General features: G+C 49.2%; 1 long non-coding RNA gene across 13 annotated transcripts in view; it reads left to right on the forward strand.

Moving 5' to 3' along the window:
• Positions 1-21,390, forward strand: part of LOC106509733 — a 283,958-nt gene that overhangs the window by 107,220 nt on the left and 155,348 nt on the right. For all 13 annotated transcript variants that reach the window (XR_002342494.1, XR_002342497.1, XR_002342496.1 and 10 more), the window contains one exon: positions 20,329-20,429. This is a non-coding gene — a long non-coding RNA (uncharacterized LOC106509733). The remainder of the gene's footprint in view (positions 1-20,328; positions 20,430-21,390) is intronic.

A 21,390-nucleotide genomic window follows, 5' to 3' on the forward strand; every position in this document is an offset into this window, starting at 1 on the left:
TCCACCTCTCCTGCTCCAGGCCTCCCAGCCGGGCTTGAGAAGCCTTTGCCCTGGGGCTTAACACCAGCCGCGACTGTCTGGGGTCCCCGGCGTGTTTTCCTTGGAAGAGCTTCCCAGAGTGTGACCTGGGGACAGCCTGGGATCCACAGATGGCGTTGCAGGGCTTGGGGGCCTCCGTGGGGCCCAAGTGCCTGTGCCAGGAGGGGAGGGAACCATCATCCACTTGCCCGTAGGGATTAGGAACTACCCAGCCCAGATCTGGGCACCAGCGACTTCAAAGTCATGATCCCCTGTCCCATGGAGCTGACGTTCTTTAAGGAGGAAACAGACAAAAATAACAGGCAAAAAAGTCAAGCTAACGTGTAAGTGAAGATGATTTCAGATTGTGGGGAGTGCCTGGAACAAATAGCAAAGAGAGGATTGCTGGGCGGTGGGGGGGTGGGCAGGCGTGGAGGAAGGGCCACTGCTTTAGACACCAGTCAAGTCAGGGACGGCGGCCTGCTGAGCTTGGAGACAAGGCAGGGCTCAGATCAGGGGAGGCGGCATCCAGGCAGAGGGACCAGCAAGTGCAAAGGCCCTGAGGCACCTGTGGAACTGAGAAACAGAGAGGAGGTGAGGATGGCTGGGGTGGCGTGAGCCCACAGGGGCGTAGAGGTAGGCGAGGCTGGGTTAGGTCAGGTCCTGGGGGGCTTAGTAAACAAGCCTTCCTGAGTCACAGCTCTTATTTCAAGTGTGTGAGCCACTGAGTGAATTTAGAGAGCAGAAGCCTGACAAAAACTGATTTTCCTTAAATGCCGTCTGACTGCTGACTGCCTAGAGAATGGACTGTAGAATCATATTAAACCAAGATGCCTGGTTTTTGGAGCCTCGAGAAGGCAGCATGAGGCTCCTCCTCTCAGGAGAGGACAGAGCCTTGTAGACCTCACACGCGAATTGTGTGTCACAACTGTCTACCCAGTAAGAGGAAGGTCATCAACATGCTAATAAGGGAGGAAATGAACATATTTTAGCAGCCATCATGGCAGTCTCTATGCATGTGTTAGGTCCTATGACTGCTACCACCGCTCCAAAAGGTACTCTTAAATAAGAGATGTGGAACCAGAGAAGTTAAGTAACTTGCCCGAGATCACACAGTACTAAAGGCAGAACTGGCCTTTGACTCAAGGCTGCCTGATTCCAGTGCCCTCGCTTCTGTCATTCACAACCATGGCCTTGGACAGCACCCACGCGGTCAGGGCTCAGTGGTCCCCTTCCCATAAATACCATCTTGATTCCTTGGGAAGAATGGGGTTCATAGCTGGGTGAGGCTTGGGCACTCTTGGGCACTCTTGTGCATTCTGGCCATGGCTCAAGAGCACAGAGCCTGCCTGAGGGCTGCAAGCTTCCAAAAAACCACACTTGACACTTGAACAAAAAATTCGGTCTGAAGTGTAAGAATAAAGCTGCAAAACCACAACTATGAATTTAGGTCAATAGAGAATAAGAAAAATGAAAGACGTTATTTTACCTTCATTTCTTCCTTCTTCCAGACTCATCTCTGCCTTGTGCAGCCCCCGGTTTCTGACTTGTAGCACTTTCCTTCTGCCTGGACAACTTCTAATTTCCCTGCAGGGTGGATGCCCTCTGCTTTTGTTTGTCTGAGAAAATCTTTCTTTCTCCTTCGCTTTTGTCCAATTAAATTTTAATTTTGAGATAATTGGAAATCCACATGTGTTGGAAGACATAAGTCAGAGAAATCCTGTGTGCCTTTTGCTTAGCTTTCCCCACAGTAACACCTTGCAGAATTATAATCTGATACCATAACCAGGGTATTGACGTCAGCACACTGTTACATATCCTTATTCATGTATGTGTGTGCACGTGTACGTGTGCACACATTTAGTGCCAGGCAGTTTCATCCCATGAGTGGGCTTGTGTATCCATCACCACAGTCAGGATGTGTTTTATTTCCATCACCACAAGGATCTCTCATGTTCCTCTTTTATAACCCAACCTCCCTCCTTCCTGCTCTCCCCACTTTCTTAATCCTGGCCGCCGGTGGTCAATGCTGATTTTATGATTTTGTCATTTCAAGACTATCATATAAATGGAATCATGTTACGTATACCTCTTCTGCTCAGTGCAGCTCTCTGGGGATTCATCCACATTGTTGGCTGTATTGGTACCCAGCCTCGCCCTTGATCATTGGGTGCTATTCCGTGGTGTAGAGGAACTGTGGTTGGTGGGCTTGTCCTCTCATCACCATAGGACCTCTGTGCTCTTTCTGGGTTTTGGCAGGGAGATCAGGGAGAAAGTGGTCCACGAGAGGATGGAGAAGGAGCTTCCACCAAACAAAACCAAAAAGAGAAAGAGAGAGAGGACAAACCAGCCTGCGCAGAGAGTGAAGATGGAGAGAATGACTGGGGTGGGGGGTGGGAGGGGTAGAGGTGGCTACTCCAGGAGGGGCCATCAGGGATGGAGGGGGAACTACAGAGGGTGGAAGGTCATAAGGTCACACCCCTGAAGATTCCTTATTTGCGGTAAAACCTATGATTTCAAACAGGAATTGGTTTTTTAGGCTGCACCTGTGGCATATGGAATTTCCTGGGCCAGGGATTGAATCCAAGCTGTGCCTTTTTGCTTAGCTTCCCCCAAAGTAACACCTTGCAGAATTTGCACCCAGCTTGGGATCAAACCTGAGCCTCCACAGCAACCCTTGTGGGAAACTCCAAACAGAAACTTTTCTTCTTTTTTTTAAAATTATCGTTGATTTACAGTGTTCTATCCATTTCTGCTGTACAGCAAAGTGACCCAGTTACACCTATAAATGCATTCTTTTTCTCATATTATCTTCCATCATATTCTGTCACAAATGACTGGATATAATTCCCTGTGCTGTACACCAGGACCTCATCGCTTGTCCTTTCTAAATGGAATAGTTTGCATCTACTAACCCCAGTGCAGCCCACTCCCTCCCCCACCTCCTTGGCAACCACAAGTCTGCTTTCCGTGTCTCTGAGTCTGTTTCTCAAACAGAAACTTTCTTGATGGACTCCTCTTCATTTGGGAAGAGGCAGCCCACGTCCATGCAGATCACCTTCAGTGCTGACACATGCATGCAACCCGCTCCCTCCTTTGCTCATGCACACACACTTTTGCACACATGCACACTAGGCCAGCCCCATTGCAGCAGTGTTGTGAGGGGCCTGGGTCCTCTTCTTCTAATGCAAGTGTTCTTGTAAACATCTGGGAGTGGTTTTGCCCCGTGTAAGTGTAATTTTTTTTTTTTTTTTTTGTCTTTTTAGGGCCACTCCTGCAGCATATGGAGATTCCCAGGCTAGCGGTCAAATTGGAGCTGCAACTGCCAGCCTGCACCACAGCCACAGCAACATGGGAATCTGAGCCGCATCTGTGGCCTACACCACAGCTCATGGCAACACCAGATCTCTGAACCACTGAGCAAGGCCCGGGACTGAACCCGCAACTTCATGGATACTAGTCGGATTCGTTTCCGCTGCGCCACAATGGGAACTCCAGGTGTAATAGTAATAACTCTTTGTCACTGGCCCCCTTGCCCACTGATGCTTCTTGGGGTTGGGGGGCGAGAAGGAACCCCCACCCCCTTCAGTCTCTCTGTCCTCACTCTCTAGGCAGGCTTGTATGTTCTCTCTCTTGGCGTCCTGGTTAGAACTTGAACTGGAACTAATGCCGGGGCACGGAGTTTTAGAATTAAGTCTTTTGGGCCATGTCATAGGACTCCAGTCACCCCAAAACATTGTTTCCGGGGGGAAATGCTGCTTAAGTTCCATCTTGCAGATGAACTTTTATGGATTTGAGTCTTCCACAAACTCTTCATAATATCGTAGGATGTTTATTGTCAGAAATTTTGAGGATAAAGAAGAAAGCAAACACAACCCATAGGTTTTTACTGCATACATTTTTTTTCTTACAAAAATGATATCATATCGCACATGCTGTATCATCTTCGGCTTTATTTGGTAATTGTGTAAAGCAGAATTCTAAATGTGGCTCACCTCCAGAACCTTGAATATGAGGAACTCTCATGCCCGTGAAAATGTTGCCTTATATGCACCAAAGAACTTGGTAGATTTAATTAAGGTTACTGGTTGATGCTAATGTAGGAAAGTGATCCTGGCTGATGTGGCTGGACCCAAAGGAATCCCACGGGACCTTAAAAGCAGAGGGAGGGGTAAGAGAGACTCAAAGCATAAGAGAGACTTGATGTCCTGCTGCTGTGTTTGAAGATGGGGCCACAGGACAAGGAAATGTGGGAACTGAGAATGATTTCTGGCTGACAGCTGGCAGGGAGAGGGGGGAACTTTGGCCCCAGAATCACAGAGAACTGAATTCTGCAAACACCTTTAAAGAACCTAAAAGCAGATCCTTCCCCACTCCAGATAAGGGCCTAGCTAGCCAGTACCTTGATTCCAGCTCAGGAAACCCCAAGCAGACCCCCAGGTGAGGCACCCAGACTCCTGACCTACAGACCTATGAGATAATAAGTGGGTGTTGTCTTAAGGTGCCAAAGTTTGTGAGATACTGTTTATGCAGCATCAGAAAACAAATCCTGTACTAGACCGCCAGCATGTTCCATGCCAGTGAACGTATATGACATGTTTTAGTGGCTACAGAGTAGTCTGTTACATGGGTGTCGCAGACTTTGTGAGGGTCCTTTAAAGAATGACACTAAATCTGCAGTCCCATCTGCAGATGGGACTCCTAAGCCAAGCCCTCACATGTCTCACTCTTATTTACAGAGGGTTCTAAGAATCGCCCTCCCCATCTGTGGGCCCAGCCAGAGCCGACAAGACTCATTCTTTCCGATGTTTGCTGGGTCTTGCTGACACTGTACCCTGACTTAAAACAACAACTCTGCCAGGCCCTCGCTCACCTTAGTAGAAACACCTTTTAAAAGAAGATCCTCCAGACTTCTTCTTATGGTCAAATGGGGGAGCAGGGACCAGATGTATCCTCTCATGTGAAACAAGAAATGGCCAAACTGTATAAACATACACAAAGTTACTAGAACTAAACACTGGAGTTCAGAAAAGGTGCAAGAGATAAGATCAATAGACAATCACTTGCCTTGTTATGTACTAAGAATGGACAATCAGAAAATGAAATACCATTTATAGTAACCTAAAAAAATAAGAAATGCTTAAGGATAAATCTGACAATGGATGCAGAGGTCCTCTTTGCTGGAAATGATAAGGTATTGCTAAAAAGAATTAAATAAAAGAGTTCCCATTGTGGCTCAGCAGTAATGAGCCTGACTAGTATCCATGAGGATTGCGGGTTTGATCCCTGGCCTCACTCAGTGAGTTAAAGGATCCAGTGTTCCCGTGAGCTGTGTTGTGGGTCGCAGACGTGGCTCTGATCTGGCGTTGCTGTGGCTGTGGTGTAGGCTGGCAGCTGCAGCTCTGATTTGATTCCTAGCCTGGGAACTTCCATATGCTGCAGGTGCAGCCCTTAAAAGGATAAAAAAAAGGGGGTTAAATAAAGCCTAAATAAATAGAAAGATATACCATGTTCTGGGTCAGAACACTGTTTTTAAGATGGTGACTTTCTCCAAGTTGATGTATCGATTCAATGCAATCCTAGTCAAAGATCCTTGAAGCCTTTTTTGGTAGAAATTGATAAACTGAGCCCCAAACTTAAATGAAAATGTGACAGACCTGAGAGAGCCAAAAAGTTTTGGAAAAAGAACAAATTTGGAGAACTAACACCACCTGATTTTAGATCTCATTATCAAGCTCAAGAATTAAATAGGGTGGACAGGTGGCTCAACAGAACAGAGTGTATATTTCAGAAGCAGACCTACATGTATATGTACAACTGATTTTCAACCAAGATGCAAAAACAGCTCAGTAGAAAAAAAGATCCTCTTTCAACAAGTGATGCTGGAGCAATTCAATAGTCAACTTTTCTTCCAGGAAGAGTCGAACTGTGATGAATGCCTCGCATCGTACACAAACATTAACTCATTATCACAGGCCTAATTTTAAAACCTATAACTGTATAAGTTCTACACGAAAATATAGAAGAACATTCTGGGCAGGCAGGGGAGATCAGAGAGACTCTGAAACTGAAACTCTGGGTTAGGCAAAGACATGACAACCAAAGCGTGACATAAAAAAATTTGACGAATTACACCTCGTAAAATGTAAGGCCTTCTGCTCCATGAGAGGCGCTGTTAAGAGGATGAAAAGAAAAGCCATAGACTAGATAGAACGTATTTGCAGATTGCATTTCTGACAATGGACTTGAATCAAGAATATTAAAAAAAAAAAAAAACACCTCTCGAAATCAATAAGAAAACACACTGCTTAGTTTGATAAATAGGAAGAAGAATTGAACATATACTTCATCAGAGAAGATATATGAATGCCAAATAAGCATAAGATCATTAGTCATTAGGGAAAGGCAAATTTAAGCAACGAGATACCACTACGCACCTATTAGAATGCCTGAAATTTAAAATATCAATCGTCCTGAAATGTGGAGGAACTGGAAACTTAAACACTGTCAGTGGGAACATAAATTGCACATCCATTGTGGGAAACAGATGGGCAGTTTCTTCGAAAATTATACATGCCCTCGCTCTATAAGCCAGCCAGTCTACTCCTCAGGCTCTCCCCAAGAGAAGTGAAAGCACATGTCTGCTTACCTGAATGATAATAGCAGCTTGATTTTTAATGGCTCGAAACTAGAAACAATCCAAAAGTATAGCAACAAATAAATAGCGGCACGTTCATCTAATGGAATACCGCTGAGCAATAAGGAGGGATAAACTATTGATAACTGCAACACCATGAATGAATCTGAAACTAATCTAAGTTGCATTGGGAATCACTGGAGACTGTGAAACCAAAAGCAGAAGGAATTGTACATATCACTCTATTCTGGTTGAGAACGTTGTTTCCCATGGGTGACTGGGAAATGAAGCCACTGCTTATGAATTCTAGAACCAAAAAGTTACACAAATGGACCAGATTGTCAAAGCCACGTTTCTTATCATGGTGCTTCCAGCCAAGCTGGGGAAGAAGGCTGGAATGATCCATAGGGTAATGGATCTCCTGTCTCCTCCCCTGCTTTAAGAATAACAGCATCACACAGAGCCCAGAACCTTGTCACCTTCCGCATCATCGTCCTGCATCATGCCGCAGGAGCTTCCCCATGACCCTGTGTGTGTTGCAGGCAGGCAGATAGGGCCAGGCAGGTGAAGTGACCCATCGGGGTAGCAGAGGGTGAGCAGTGTTCCCAGGACTCACACTGGGCTCTCTGAGCCCCAACCCCCACCATGCCACGCCCCTTCGCACATGTCCCTCTGAGCACACACCATTGGAAGCGGGACTCTTAGACTCCAACTTGATGTGCCTTGACCTGACCCCACAGGTTGGAGGTACCGTCTTGCTGTTTCTCCCCCATGGAAACAGTCATCTCAAAAACAAGACAGCCAGGAGCTGGCACTAGTGCTGGGCTGCCTTCTTGTCCACGGAACTGCTCCTCATCTCTCTGTGCAAGTGCTTTCCCTAGGCAATGATGTCACTTGGTCGACCCCAGAGATATCATGGGAGGGAAGTTGTTACTAACCCCGATTTGCAGATGAGAATACTGAAGGTATAAAGCGACTATAGCTGGTTGTGAACCCTTTTCCTTTTTCCCGGTCACCTGTCTTCCCTGACGCTGGCTCTGGCCAGCACCCACTTGCCCAGAGTCCCAGGTGGAAGTGGCTCATTCCCCCCCAGTGTGAGTTCATGACATCCACCACAACCCATGACACGGCATGGACTCCCTAACAGCTTAACTCCTGGTGTCTGCACGTGAGCCTGCCTTCGGGAGCTTATCCAACCCCAAGGGGAAATTGCAACCTCTGGAGAAACATCTGCAGGGAGGCATCCTTCACGTTTCCTCCCTCTGCCCTCTTGGATCCCAGCTGTGTCCCCATGCACGCACTCGGCACCTGAGAGTGTGGGCAGGAGCACTTCTGCTGAGTGGAGTGAAACCTTGCAAGTGCTCTGAGGCTTGGAACTTTGAAGAGGTGGAGCCCTTTGAGAGCTGAAGAACCTTTGAGTCTCCCTTCGGCTCCCCCTCCCCCAACCACAGCCCCTCTCTTGATGTGAAACACGTGCTCAGACTGGAAACAACGTGGCATGTGTCTAGGCCGACAGGACTGTTTTGCTTTGTGCTTCCTCCGTGGTTGGAAACAGACCTGGACTACACGGTGCCTGCCGGTGGGATCCAGGCATTTGCACGATAGTTTGGGCATGGCATCTCTCGGCTGGGAGCAGGGTCTGTGCGACCACGAATTAAGGTTACCCTGAAATGCCCAGGAGGCAGTAGAGGGAACCTCCCAGAACAGTGTCTGACATGACCCCCTCACCCACGGCTGCCATACACATGATTCCCTATCTTCATGACATAGAGCCTCCCTTCCCGCCGGCACACCTGGCTTCCACCCTCTCTTCTGCCACTGAGCCAGCCGGGCGACTCTGCATGAGTCATCCTGGCCTCTTATCAAAGAAGTGGACTGCCTAGAATCTGCCTGCTCTGAAAGCCTAGAGTTCTTTTGTCTCTGAATTAGTAGGACACCAGCTCCATTTACCATTCCTCTGTACTTGGTCAAAGTCAGCAGACATTAACATCGAGGTGAGCTGACCAAATCCTGAAGTGGGAAGGATTTGGGGACCGAAAAGAAGAAGAAGAGTAAATGAACAGAAGTTGGGTTGAATCAACCTTCCACAAACCATTATTGAGTAACTTCTACATGAAAGTCACCAGATTGTGGGAGGGAGAAAAAATAAAAGCATGATTCTTTTCCTAAAAATCCTACATTCTAAGTGATGCATTAAGTAATGCTCAATGGGGGAAAAATAACCCAGAACATGAACAAACAATAAGACACAGTGGGGGAACAGGAAGGCTCAAAGAGAGGCAGGTGATGGGGGGTGTGGAGCAGGAGGTTGATGTCAGGGGTAGAGCAGCAGAAGAAAGAGAAGAAGGCTGGCCTTCAAGCACTAAGTTCAGTAATACAACCTTATTTGTGGTCGACCCTAGGGCTCCGGATTTTAGCCCTAGGCACCACCAGACCCCAAACTCCATCACTAGGTGGGGCTGCCAGGATCCTGGGGGCAGCGGCGTGTTCCAACAGGATGTTGAGTTGTTGGGCTGTGAGGATGCTAGAGAGAGAGGAATGAGCTCCACATCCTTAGGGGGAGGGAGGCTGCTGCAAAGCCAGAGCTGCTGGTGTCAGTGCACTGGGAGGAAATCCTGCCAAGTGGGGGATGCTTTACATTAAGGACGCCACATCGGTCAGGATATAAGGCACAGTGGGACCCAATTCCTCACCTGGGCCAGCTAACACTTGAAGCTCCTGACCACCCTTCCTGATTTCTGTCATGTGAATGAGTTTTCAGGTCTCCTCCAGGACATGTTGGGATAACTGGGAAGTTAACCAGAGTCTCTAAGGGGATTGATGTCCTGCCCTCCCCACCTACAATCAGGAGAAACCCAAATAGGAAAACAGGCTGGAATGGCTTTAAGAAGACCCCACACCTGGCAACACAGGGCGTATCGTGACTGTGGATGCTGGGCGCAGCCCTGGCCAGTGGCGCTAGCCCACTGTTTCTCTCCTACCTCAGGGTGTCTTGAGTGAGCACCTGCCAGCGGGGCCGCTGTCTGATGACTCACAGGTACTTGGCCTTCTCCCGAGCCCTGCATCACGTACAGCAGATGCTCAGTCAATCCGCCTTGGCAGCCTGCCTGCTGCTAAAGCAGAGGCTGAAACCCACCCGGCTTGCATTTCAGAAGCCCTGGCTTGTTCTCTGGGCTGAGCCGGGAGGGGAGCGGCCCTTGGGGCTGGGCTCTGGCCAGGTGAGCTCGCTGCACCTGTGGCTCCGATTTCTCCCTTGGGGTCTCCCTCTCTCTCCACTGGCTTTTTCCAGAGTGCCACCATCCCACCAGATTGACAGCTGACTCCGGGATGGGAGCAGAGTGTAGGAAGTGCTCTTTTCAAAGGTCCCCTTGCAGCCCCAGCTGCCAAAAGCTCCTCTGCCGCCACGTTGCCTTATTTACCCTGGCCACTAGGCCTCTCCAGGCTGCCCTAAGAAAACAGATTACTGTCCGGAGCAAGGTCCTCGCGGGTTTCCTCTCTGGAGGTGGCTCAAGTTTGAAAAGAAAGCTTTCCTGCAGACTGCAACAGTGTTTTGGTTTGTTTTATCTGTCTCCACCTGCAGGGCGGGGATTTAACCTGCTGCCCAGGGGCCGGGCCAGCAAACACTGTAAGGCGAGCACAGCTCAGGAGTGTGGGTCTGACAACACACCCAGGCCTGTTCTCCTCTGCTGAGCATTGTGCACAGGAGGCCCGGGCCCAGCTCTGAACAGGACTCTGAGTAACTTGATATGTTTTCTTTCCTTGCTGGAGTCGCTGTGTGTGCGCCAGATTTAACTCTGCCCCATCTGTGTCTGTATAGGTTGGGTTTGGGGGAGAGGGAGGGAGGGGGAAGAGGGAGAGGAGTATATCCATGTGATGTTTTCCTTTTTTTTTTTTTTTTTTTTTTTTTTTTTTTTTTTCATTTTTAAAAGTCATTGGAGTTCCCATTGTGGCTCAGTGTAAACAAACCTGACTAGTATCCATGAAGACGTGGGATCGATCCCTGGCCTCAATTAGTGGGTTAAGGATCTGATGTTGCCGTGAGCTGTGGTGTAGGTTGCAGACATAGCTCAGATCCGGCGTTGCTGTGTCTGTGGTGTAGGCCGGCAGCTGCAACTCCGATTGGATCCCTAACCTGGGAACCTCCATATGCGGCGGGTGTGGCCCTAAAAAAACAAAAACAAACAAAAAAAAGCTTCATTGAAGTATAGTTGATTTACAATGTGCTGATAATTTCTGCTGTACAGCATAGTGACTCAGTTTCACATATACACACCTCATTCTTTTTCAGATTCTTTTCCCCTAGAGATTATCACAGAATATTGGGTACAGTTCCCTATGCTATACAGCAGGTCCCTGTTGGCCAGTCATTCCATATGTCTCTCCCAGAGGTAACCGGCTCAAGGAGGGTAGAAAGAGTCACTCATTGTGCCCTAAGGTGACCAGTGGATGACCTTTCCTGGGTGAATAGAAGCCTTGCTTCACTTTGCTGGAGGGATCGACAGGCTGGCACAATATTTTGGTATCTATTAAAAGGTGGTAGCCAGCGTGGGCTCCTCACCCAGGGCGGGCTTAGCCCTGAAGGAGGCAGATATTATTCCTTAGGACCCAGGGCCCCATGGGAGCAGGGGATGGAGCGTAGAGCCTTGTCTCACTGTTTATTTCTTCCAGCCATCACGGAAATACTGAAAAACCCAGAACCTTGGGTCTCCTTTCAAGGGAAAGACATCTTGGGTCATCTTAGGCTGTATTTAGAATGGAAAATGTGTTTGCTCAGAGAAAAGTGGTCATGTGCCCCTTTAGGGTGCACCCGGAGTGGGAACCCTGCCCCCTCACCCGCCTCCCCATCCTTGACACCCCTGGCCTCCTCCAGGAAGCCCTCCCAGCCTGTAGGAAGACACCCAGGGTAAGGCTCAGTTTCCCTTGTTAAACTTCACAAGTGTCCCCCTCTTGTAAGGACCCTGATGATCTGTGAGTGGCACTGGGTGGGAGCCCCACAGTGAGCTCGGAGCTCAAAAGGGCATGCTTGACCTGAAAGTGAGAATTCTGCTTTCCCCCCCACCCCACCCCACTCCTGCTTCTCCAGGTGTTGGAAGTGGGGCAAGGCAGGGAGTGGACACAGGGATTCAGGCCCAAAGGATAATCTTAGGTCCAATGCCACGGGTGCACTCTAGGAAGTAATGTCACCCTAGGCACAGTGAGCTTCCCAGTGGCAAAGACTCAACTGGTCCACATCAGCACTCTGTTTACTTTCTTCTCGTAATCATCAAAATGTTTTTTGTTTTTTGTGGGTTTTGTGTGTGTGTGTGTTTATCTTTTTAGGGCTGCACCTGAATTATATGGAGGTTCCCAGGCTAGGGGTCTAATCAGAGCTGTAGCCACTGGCCTACACCGCAGCCACAGTAACACCAGATCCGAGCTGCATCTGCAACCTACACCACAGCTCACAGCAATGCCGGATCCTTAACCTGCTGAGTGAGACCAGGGATCAAACCCACAACCTCATGGTTCCTAGTCAGATTTGTTTCCACTGCACCACAATGGGAACTCCAGTTTTTTTTGTGGGGTTTTGGGTTTTTTTTTTTTTGTATTTTTAGGGCCGCACTTGTGGCATATCTGGGTAGGGGTCAAATCAGAGCTGGAGCCACCGGCCCACACCACAGCCACAGCAACTCGGGATCCGAGCCGTGTCTGTGACCTACACCACAGCTCATGGCAATGCCAGATTCTTAACCCACCGAGTGAGGCCAGGGATTGAACCTGCGACCTCATAGATGTTAGTCAGATTCATTTCTGCTGAGCCACGACGGGAACTCCCCAAAATGTTTTGAAGAACCTGGAAGGTCATTGCATCACTGTTTTGCTAGTGGAGCTGCACATGATTTCTCAGAAAGAATAAACTAAACCCCCGCCCTGTCGCCCAGGCTGACACAGGCGTTACTTCCCACTTTATTGGGGACAGGGGTCAGAAGTGGCCCTGCTGAAGCAGGCGTCTGCTCCCTGTGCTCGTGGGGACACAGAGGCCCTGGGTAAACAATAGTACTCTCACTTCCTGGGCTCCTGTTGTGACCAGGGGCGCTGAGCACCATTTCTGATCCTCACAACCGTGGTTCTGAGAGCTGGGAATCATTGAGGACCTTTTCCCATTGAGGAAACCGGGGCTTGGAGGCCTGTCCGCCACCCCTGCCCCATGCCTGGCCCAGCTCCTCAGCAAGTCTTGCTGCCTCTCCCTATGAAATGCAGCCCCTGGTCTTTTACAACATCACCTCCCACTTGGCCCTCAGCCCAGACTCTCACCCTGCCAGACTCATCCTCCCCACAGACCAGCACGATCTTTGGGAAAGGCACACTGAGCCCCGCCCTTCTTCTCCTTGGAACCTGGCAGTGGCTTCCTGTTGCTCTTAGAACAGAAGGCAGGCCCCTCCCTGTGCAGAGCCAGAACCTCCCCTCTGGCCTAGCTATGGCTCACCTCCTCTGCAGGACGGTCCAGCCTCAGGGCCTTTGCACATGCCGTTCTGTGCCCCTGGTTTGGGCCCTGGATTCTGAATACATTCTGGTCTCTTCCTGGTGTTTGAGGTACCATTCAAGCTTGTGGCTACCTCTGCAGCCCACTCTCACACATCTGTTCTCTCCCAGAGGAAGCAGGCGCTCAAGCTCCTGCACCTGTGAGGCTGGTACCTCCATCCCTGGGCCCCGGGCCCCACCCAGCACCCTGTGGTCTGCTCCCTTGCCCCAGTGAGAGCTGGGCCCCCAGCGTTCTTGGGGGGCTATCTGGGGAGAACACTGAACCCTAACCACTTGGCGTAGATCCCCAGAAATTTGTCCCTTTGGAGAAAGAATCAGGCAAAGAGACTGAGGGTAGTGAGGCAAATAAGTGCTTATTTAAAGAGAGATGAAAGAGAAGACAGGTGTGGAGAAAGCACAGGTGGGGGCAGGGCGGCTGTAGCAAGGAGAGAGAAAGACACACAGCAAGCGAGGAAGACAGCAACATGTGCTTTGGAGGTTGTTTGCTTATTTATTTATTTAGGGTCACACCCGGATCATATGGAAGTTCCTGGATTAGAGGTTGAGTCAGAGCTTCTATTGCTGGTTTGTGCCACAGCCACAGTGATACCAGATCCGAGCCATGTCTGTGACCCACACCATAGCTCATGGCAACGCCGGATCCTTAACCCACTGAGCGAAGCCAGGGACTGAACCCAAGTCCTTGTGGTGCTAGTTGGGTTCCTTTTCACTGAGGCACAACGGGAACTCCTGGAGGTCCTTTAAGGACTGACTTTGGGGGCAGTCCTTCTCGGCTTCCTCTGGCGGGTCATCTTGCTTCGTCTGGCATCGGGCTGCCTCAGGGCCCTCCCCTGGGTGTGCAGCATCTTTTATCAGTATAGATTCTAGCAAAAGGCTCTCTGGGAAGTTGGCAGGATGTGCTGTGATCTGGTGCCCCTCCCTTCCCTGACCCTTGAGCAACCTTTCTGGGAGCGTGTCGTTCCGGAGGTCTCCTTGACCTCAAGAATGAGAAATAGGTGGTCTCTGTTTTATTCAATCAGAATGCAGCTTTTATCTGGAAGTTACCTGTGCACAGGGAGCACATTGCAGTTGCTCAGCCTGAGACTCATCTTTCTCCTGCTTTACCAGGACATGTGGCGGCTGCTATGGATGAGGTTCTGGCACTTTGGGACCCTTAGCCAGAACTCAGGGCTTTGTGATGGAGGTGAAATGATGCCTCCTTCCTGGGACTTCAGGACCTGAACTGATGCATCATGTCCTAAAGGCCCATCCACAGGGGGAGCAGCCCACTTTTGCCTGTTTTAGATGGCCTTTCTTAAACCCAGGGCATTTCTGCATTTGGAGTTTCCTATTCAATTATTGCATCATCTCAGAAGAAAACTCTCTTCTAATTAGTGAAGCTTGGGCTGGGTGGATCACCCAGCACCTGCCACACACACACCGCAGTGCTTTGGAAGAATTCACTCCCAGGTATCCGGCTACTAAGATGAAGCAGCACCTGGAAGCAGCCCTCCATTTGTTGCTCAGAAAAACTGGCCCTTTCAGAGGGGATCTCTAGGGTGGCTCAGGACAGTAGCCACTTGCACGGGACCCATTAAGATAACAGCTGATCCTTTGCACTGAATGATATTTGAGGCCCTAGGGGGCAAAGACATTTCCCCTCCTTGTACCCTCTGCTGGTTTCACTATCCTCCCTGTCTGAAGTCTAGGCAGCTTGGAGTATGTGCCTTCTAGCTCAAAACTGAAAATTTCAACTTGAAAAAAAAAAAAAAAAAGAGAGTGAGAAAAAAAACCAAATATGAGATAACACTGACTAGACCATTGAGGCAGTCTGTCAACCGTCTTTTGCCTCCATGATTTCTCTTATAGCCCGAATGTCACACCTTCCTTGTCATCAATTTAACATGTTAACATTTTTTAATTAAAATTCAGTATCGTTGAACGGGTCGTAGAGTATGAGCAATGTTCTCTTTGTTCTAAAAATCCACATGTAATGAAGCTGCCATTCACACGGGGCTGCTTATTTAAAAAAATGATTTTCAACGAACAAAAATATGTGCATTTTCCCAGTGTGGGGTCCATCCAAGATGGGAAATCATAGCCCAGCCCCCGGGGGTGTGGGGGCTGGGGGGGGTGGTATTGTCAGATGTCAATTTGGGCTGATTGTTCCTGAGGCCATGTGACTGCTCTTCTTGGGTCCTGTGGTGCATGTTATAGACTGATGTCACTTTTTAGAGATCAATTATGAGATGGCTGTTGATAGATGAATGCACGTTGAGGTGAGGAGCCCAGCAAAGTTGCAGGAAAAGGGTTTAGAAGAGGGACGGTGGTGAGGGCGCCGAGCTGTGGTCCCCGTTGCCAGTGATGAAGGCCTCCTGCTCCAGAGACAACAAGCCTGAGAGGTCCCATTGGGAGCTCGAGCAAAGCCAGTGCAGCTCTGGCAAAGGCCCACCGTGGGGATCACAAACCACTACAGGCTCTGGGTTTTGGGGTCGTTTTCAAAACCTGAGCCAACATGTAAAAATCTAGTGGCTTCTAGCTCTCTTTACAAAAAAAGAAAAAAAAAAAAGCAGAGGTTCTGGGCCCACAGTGTCTGAACCTCCCCATATCAACTCACTACCACTGCTTATTTGCTGCCCACAAGTGGCCCTCACTCCTGCTGTTTTCTGCTGGGTCATGTGGGTCTCTGAGTTGTGGCCTTGCCCCTCGGGACAGGCAGGAGGAATGATCTTTCTCCCTTTGGAGCACCTCATTCCCTACTGCTGGCCGTTCCTTGGTCACATCATCCTAGAGCCTCAGTTTTCCTGTCTCTGTAATGGGATCACAGTGTGACCTCTCGGGGGGGGGGGCGGGGAGGTGGTCAGTAAAAGCTCCCTCCCCTTGGCCCGCACATCCTCAGGAGCCACTGGCATGTTTTTCGGGAAGGAGGACCCCTGGACCCTCCATGTGCCTGCAGTCCACATGCCATCTTCCTCCTGAAAAGCCTGTTGGAGGAGCGAAGACAGAATTATTCAGAAACAAGGCATTTCCCAGCTGTGGGCTCCTCTCTGATGACAAAAGATTCACTTGGCCCAGATCGGAGGCGAGGCAAGAATTATGTGCTGCAGAAAGGCTGCTGGGAGCATCTTGGGTTTGTTTGTAACTAATCTCCAATAATTTAGATCTTTTTAACTCGCGGCAAATCCGCTTTCCTCGACAACGTCTGTGGTGAGCTGTCAGCAGTGTGTGTGGAGACCGGGGTGGGAGGTGGGGAGCTTTTTGTTTTCTCACCACCAAATCCATACTTACCCTCCAAGTTGAAATCTTATCATATTTAACTGGTTCCACATAAACAGATCTGTGTATATTTTCAGTAGTTTCAGCTGAAACCTGTTAAGAACAGATGTGCAGATGGTTGCCCGGCACTGATCCGTTGAAATGTATTTTTCCACGAGCAGCGTGTTCCTTCGGCCCTTCCTTAAGTGGGGAGAAGGAGGGGAAAGTGGGACCTTTAAGATGGATATTACATGCTTCTGAGGATCTGAACCCAGTGTTTGTCATGGGTTTTCCAACAGCAGTTTGGCACACGAGGCTGTGAGCACAGGGTGTGCAGAGCATATAGGGGTGGTGTTGGCCCGTGTGGCCAGGAGGATGGGCCCGTGGCTGCCGCCCACATGAAGGCCAGCCTTGCTCAGCTGCTGGGGAATCAGGCAGCACCTATGCAAAGGCCAGAGTAAGTTACCCATCTTTTTGACTCTTTAGTTTGTTTAAGCAGAAAAATAAAAGTGTGTGTGTGTGTGTGGGGGGGGGGGGTAATAAAAAACTCTTACAACTCAACACCAAAGCCAAATAATCTGATTTAGAGGCAAAGATGGAGTTCTCCTTGTGGCTCACAGGCTTAAGGACCCGACATTATCTCTGAGAATGCAGGTTCGATCCTTGGCCTTGCTCAGTGGGTTAAGGATCCAGTGTCCTAAGCCAGTTGCAAAAAGACAAATCCTGTATGATTCCACTTACCTGAGGTGCACAGAGTAGGCAAATTCGTAGAAACAGAAAGTAGCATGGTGGCTGTCAGGTCTGGGGGAGGGGCAGGTGAGGAGTCACTGTTTAATAGGTATAGAGTTTCAGTTTTGCCAGATGAAAAAGCTCTGGAGATCGGTTGCATAACAATATTCATCTACTGAACACAGCTGGACTGTGAAAATAAAAACTGGGGCGTTCCCATTGTGGCTGAGCAGGTTAAGAACCCAACTAGTATCCATGAGGATGTGGGTTCAATCCCTGGCCTTGCTCAGCGGGTTAAAGGATCTAGCATTGCCCTGAGCTTCAGTGTAGGTTACAGATGCAGCTCAGATCCCAAGTTGCTGCACCTGTGGCGTAGGCTGTCAGCCATGGCTCCAATTCCACCCCTAGCCTGGGGACTTCCATATGCCACTGGTGTGGCCCTAAAAAGACAAAAAAAAAAAAAAAAAAAAAAAAAAATCAGGGGAGAGAGAGCCTAATGACGATCTGGTGGATGGGGGAGAGGATTCTGTGAGCTAATGTACACTGAGCAGAACTTGGTCTTGTTCTCAAGACTGCCCCTCTCTCGTCCCTCCAGCATCCCAGGTCCCTGTCACAGTCTCAAGGACTGTCCCTGTGGGCGTCGTGCGCCTCTTAGCCTAGGCCTCTGGGGCACGGAGTCCTGCCCCACTGCCCTGCTTCTCCCATGGCTGGTAGATGAAGCCCCTGCTTCCTCATCTGCAGGCTTTCATCCCAGGAATTTGCCCTGCCTTGGAGGAGGGGGAGGGAGGGCTTGGGTAGAGGGACATGATGGCAGATGTGTTTCAGGGGTTCATTGCCAGCTGCTTCCAGCTCCAGTTCCACTACCTACCTGGCCACGAGGCCCCAGTGAGCCACAGGTTAAAAAAAAGGGGGGGGGTGAGGTAGGGTTAGGCTTCTCAAGCTCTAAAGATTCCAGATCTTTGGGATGGGGTGGGGTGAGGCTCTAAGTTCTGTCCAGCCTGGTCCCCTCCACAAGGCACAGTGTCTGGCTGACTTAACAAACCTGAGTTTACTTGGAACCTAACAGGACATCCTGGGATATGAACACAAGTACTTCTGTGTTTTCACAAGAGCTGGGCCCCAAGGACAGTGCCCCCAGGGCTCTGAGAGCAGCTAGAGGCTCAGAGGCAGGAGACAAAGCCCTGGCAGAGCTGTCTTTAGCAAGGTGGGCATTTCTGCCACCTGATAGGCGGGGACCCTCCTGGAAGGACCTGGGCTCATCTGAGCAGAAAGGTGAGCAACTGGCTTGGGAGGTGGGGTCAGATTTCCAAGGCCAAGTGGTACCACATTTTAATGAGGAGGTAAAAATAAAATCAGAGCCTTTGTTAACACTTCAAAGAGGTGAAAAGAGCCCATTTGGTTCCCAGTTACTGCCCCTCCGGCCCCAGGCAGAGAATCCCCTTATCCTAACTCAGGGGCAAGATGCCAAGGGCATCTTGGGCTGGCTGAGAGTGGCAGGAAGCTCCCTGCTAGGGGGCGGGAAGGGTGCTGCTTTCAGGATCCCCACCTCTGATCTGTTTAGGAGATGGTTCTAGGGATTCCTGCTTGTTGGTGACCATCTTAATCTCCAAGCTTTTCACAGCCCTTCTGCATTTCTTTCCCCTGATGATTTTCTTGCTAGCTATTTTTGTTCCGAACGCTCAAAAGCCTTGCTTTCTAGGACTAATTCTGGACTTGACAGGAGCAAAAATCAATAGCTCCAAACTTAGTTCCAGTGTTCATTGGACGCAAGCTGGTTTGGGGCTACACCATGGAGCTCCAGCCAGAAACGGGCTGAAATCTCTGAAATCTCGCCACACACCCAGGAGACATGAGTGCACTTAGCCAGGGAGCAAGATGCCACTGTCCCCTCCCCCCCATTCAGTTTCAGTCCCTCGCTGCCCCTCCAGAATAGAGACCCCAAGTGAGCTGGTCATGCTCTTCCCCTCTGCCTCCATCTATTCCAGACTGCTTCTGGATTCCCTTTCTTTGCTCATGTAGCTCCTAACCCCACATCCACCAGGTTTTCAGAATCTGCGCTTAATACTCGCACATCACTCGGGTTTCCAAATATTGTCTTTATCAATACAGTGGTGTTTCCCTAAAATGACTGACAGCTCCGTGACCTCTCTTTTCAGCCACAAATGAAAGAGGACTTAAAAGATGTGTGTGTGCGTGTGTGCATGCACTTGAGTGCATGCCTAATGCACGTGCTCCTATGGAACCTAGGATAAATTATAGAGAATGGCAATGTCATAGTTGCAAAAAGGTATCCAGGGCATCGCCCATTAGGAGCTACATTGTGTTCAAAGCTGAGATACTCAAGCAGAATAACAGGCCTTTGTGCTGGAAAGCAGTCAGCTGTAGCAATGACTAATAATATAGTTGAGGATCTGTTCACATTTTTCCCCTTTTGTGCCTATTTTCATAAGTTATTAACTCAAGCATGAAATTGTTTCAGGCTGAAAACTGGTGGTGAGAGCAAGGCAAACAGTGTGGGAAACAACTTTGTGTTGTTGTTCTTACTTAATTTAGTTTGGCTGTTTTGAAGTTAGGGGAGCAGAAATGTCCAGGCGAGTTTTCTCCAGCGAGGTGTATTTGTGAAGCCCAAAGAAGTTTTTGGGATCGTGTTCTATAAAGCACATCTTTTCATGACCCCAAGCAGAAGTTTCTCTTCATACATATGTGTGCTTCTGCTTGGTACAGGCGGGGTGGTGGTTTGGCTGAAATTGCATCAGAATGTTATAAATGACCATCCCGGACTCATCTGCCTTCAACTAGAAAATGACTATCCCAAGTCCAGAGCCTGGTGAGCCAGCACACAGCTGCCATAGACAGTACAGCAGTAGTAAAACTGGCTTCTGGGTCTTAGTGAATTCTGGAGGAATGAAAGGAGCAAAAACAAGATGAGCAATGGGCATGCCTCTCATTCCTCCAGGAGTCAGATTAACTGAGATTTACCGTCCATAGAATCAGAAAGTCCAACTGGAGGACACCAGATTTCCCACAAGTCTTTAAAATCATTTTCTTTTCTTGGGTCAGGAGACTGAACATTACAGAAAAGTACAGAAAGCTGCTTAACTACCCACATTCCAGAATTAACAAAGGTTAACATTTTGTAATGATTCAAATAATTCTAATAAAGTTGTTCCCTTTCCTTTATTTCATAGATGGGTGAAGTGAGGAGCAGGAGGGGACCGACACGACAGAGGTGTGCAGCCTCCAGCATCTCCTCCTTTGTGAACTGGATCCTCCCCAAGGAGACTACGAGGTGGGTAAGACCAGCGTCACTGTCCCGCTTCCTAGATGAAGGACTTGGGGCCCCCAGTGGATGTGGATGAGAGTGTCTCTGGTCTGAGCTCTGTGCTGGGCTCAGGGGACAGAAGACAAAGCCCAAAGCAGCCCTGATCCCTGCCCGAGGGAGGGGTGCAGAGAGTGCCTACGTGGAGGGGAAGTGATTCCTTGCAGCCAGAGTCAGCTTCACCAGGCTCCTAATCCAGAGGCAAGCCAGCTAATACTTAGGGAGACACTGCAGAGACCTCTGGGCCCCTCATAGGGTATTTTTAAATCAAGGACTCAATTATGGATCACTGCCAAAGAAAAACAAAATATCCTGCCACCCTGGGAGATGAAGTGATGGTTTTTATTTTTACTAGTAGATTGTTCCATTTATAAATCTTTGATAAATCCTTTTGCCCAGCCACACAGCATCTGAACCTCTCCGGAATTTACAAAAAATAAAAACGTGAAATCTGACAAAGGAATGAGAGCTGGCCTTCCGTGCATCCCAGAGCTTCAGAGCTTCTCAGGCTACAGCTCTGTGCGTTGCATCTGTTAAGCCCCTGCTGGGTTGCATCATATTTTGCAAAGCCACACGTGCTCTCTGAGGGCGACAGGAGCTAGCTCCCGTCCACCAGCTGGAATCTCAGAGAGCGCAGTCTCTAAAAATACCCAACTCTGCAGACTCACGCGGGGCCCAGGGGGCTTCTAGATTGACAGGTCCCTTTAAGCAAAAACGTGGGTTTAAAAACAAAAATCAGCAAGTCTTTTCCGCATTGATTGATTTTTAGCTCCGGAGAGTTTTCGCAGGTCATTTTCGGAGTAATGGAAACTCCCCGGAATTATTTTAGGAAAAGTTAAAACGGGGCAAAGTGGAGCCAGCAGCCAGGCTTTGTCAGGGTCTGGGGCATCTCCAGCGAGCGAGACGGAAGCCCAGCTTCACCGTGGCCAAG

The sequence above is a fragment of the Sus scrofa genome, chromosome 3, assembly GCF_000003025.6.
Source record: "Sus scrofa isolate TJ Tabasco breed Duroc chromosome 3, Sscrofa11.1, whole genome shotgun sequence".
Taxonomy (NCBI): domain Eukaryota; kingdom Metazoa; phylum Chordata; class Mammalia; order Artiodactyla; family Suidae; genus Sus; species Sus scrofa.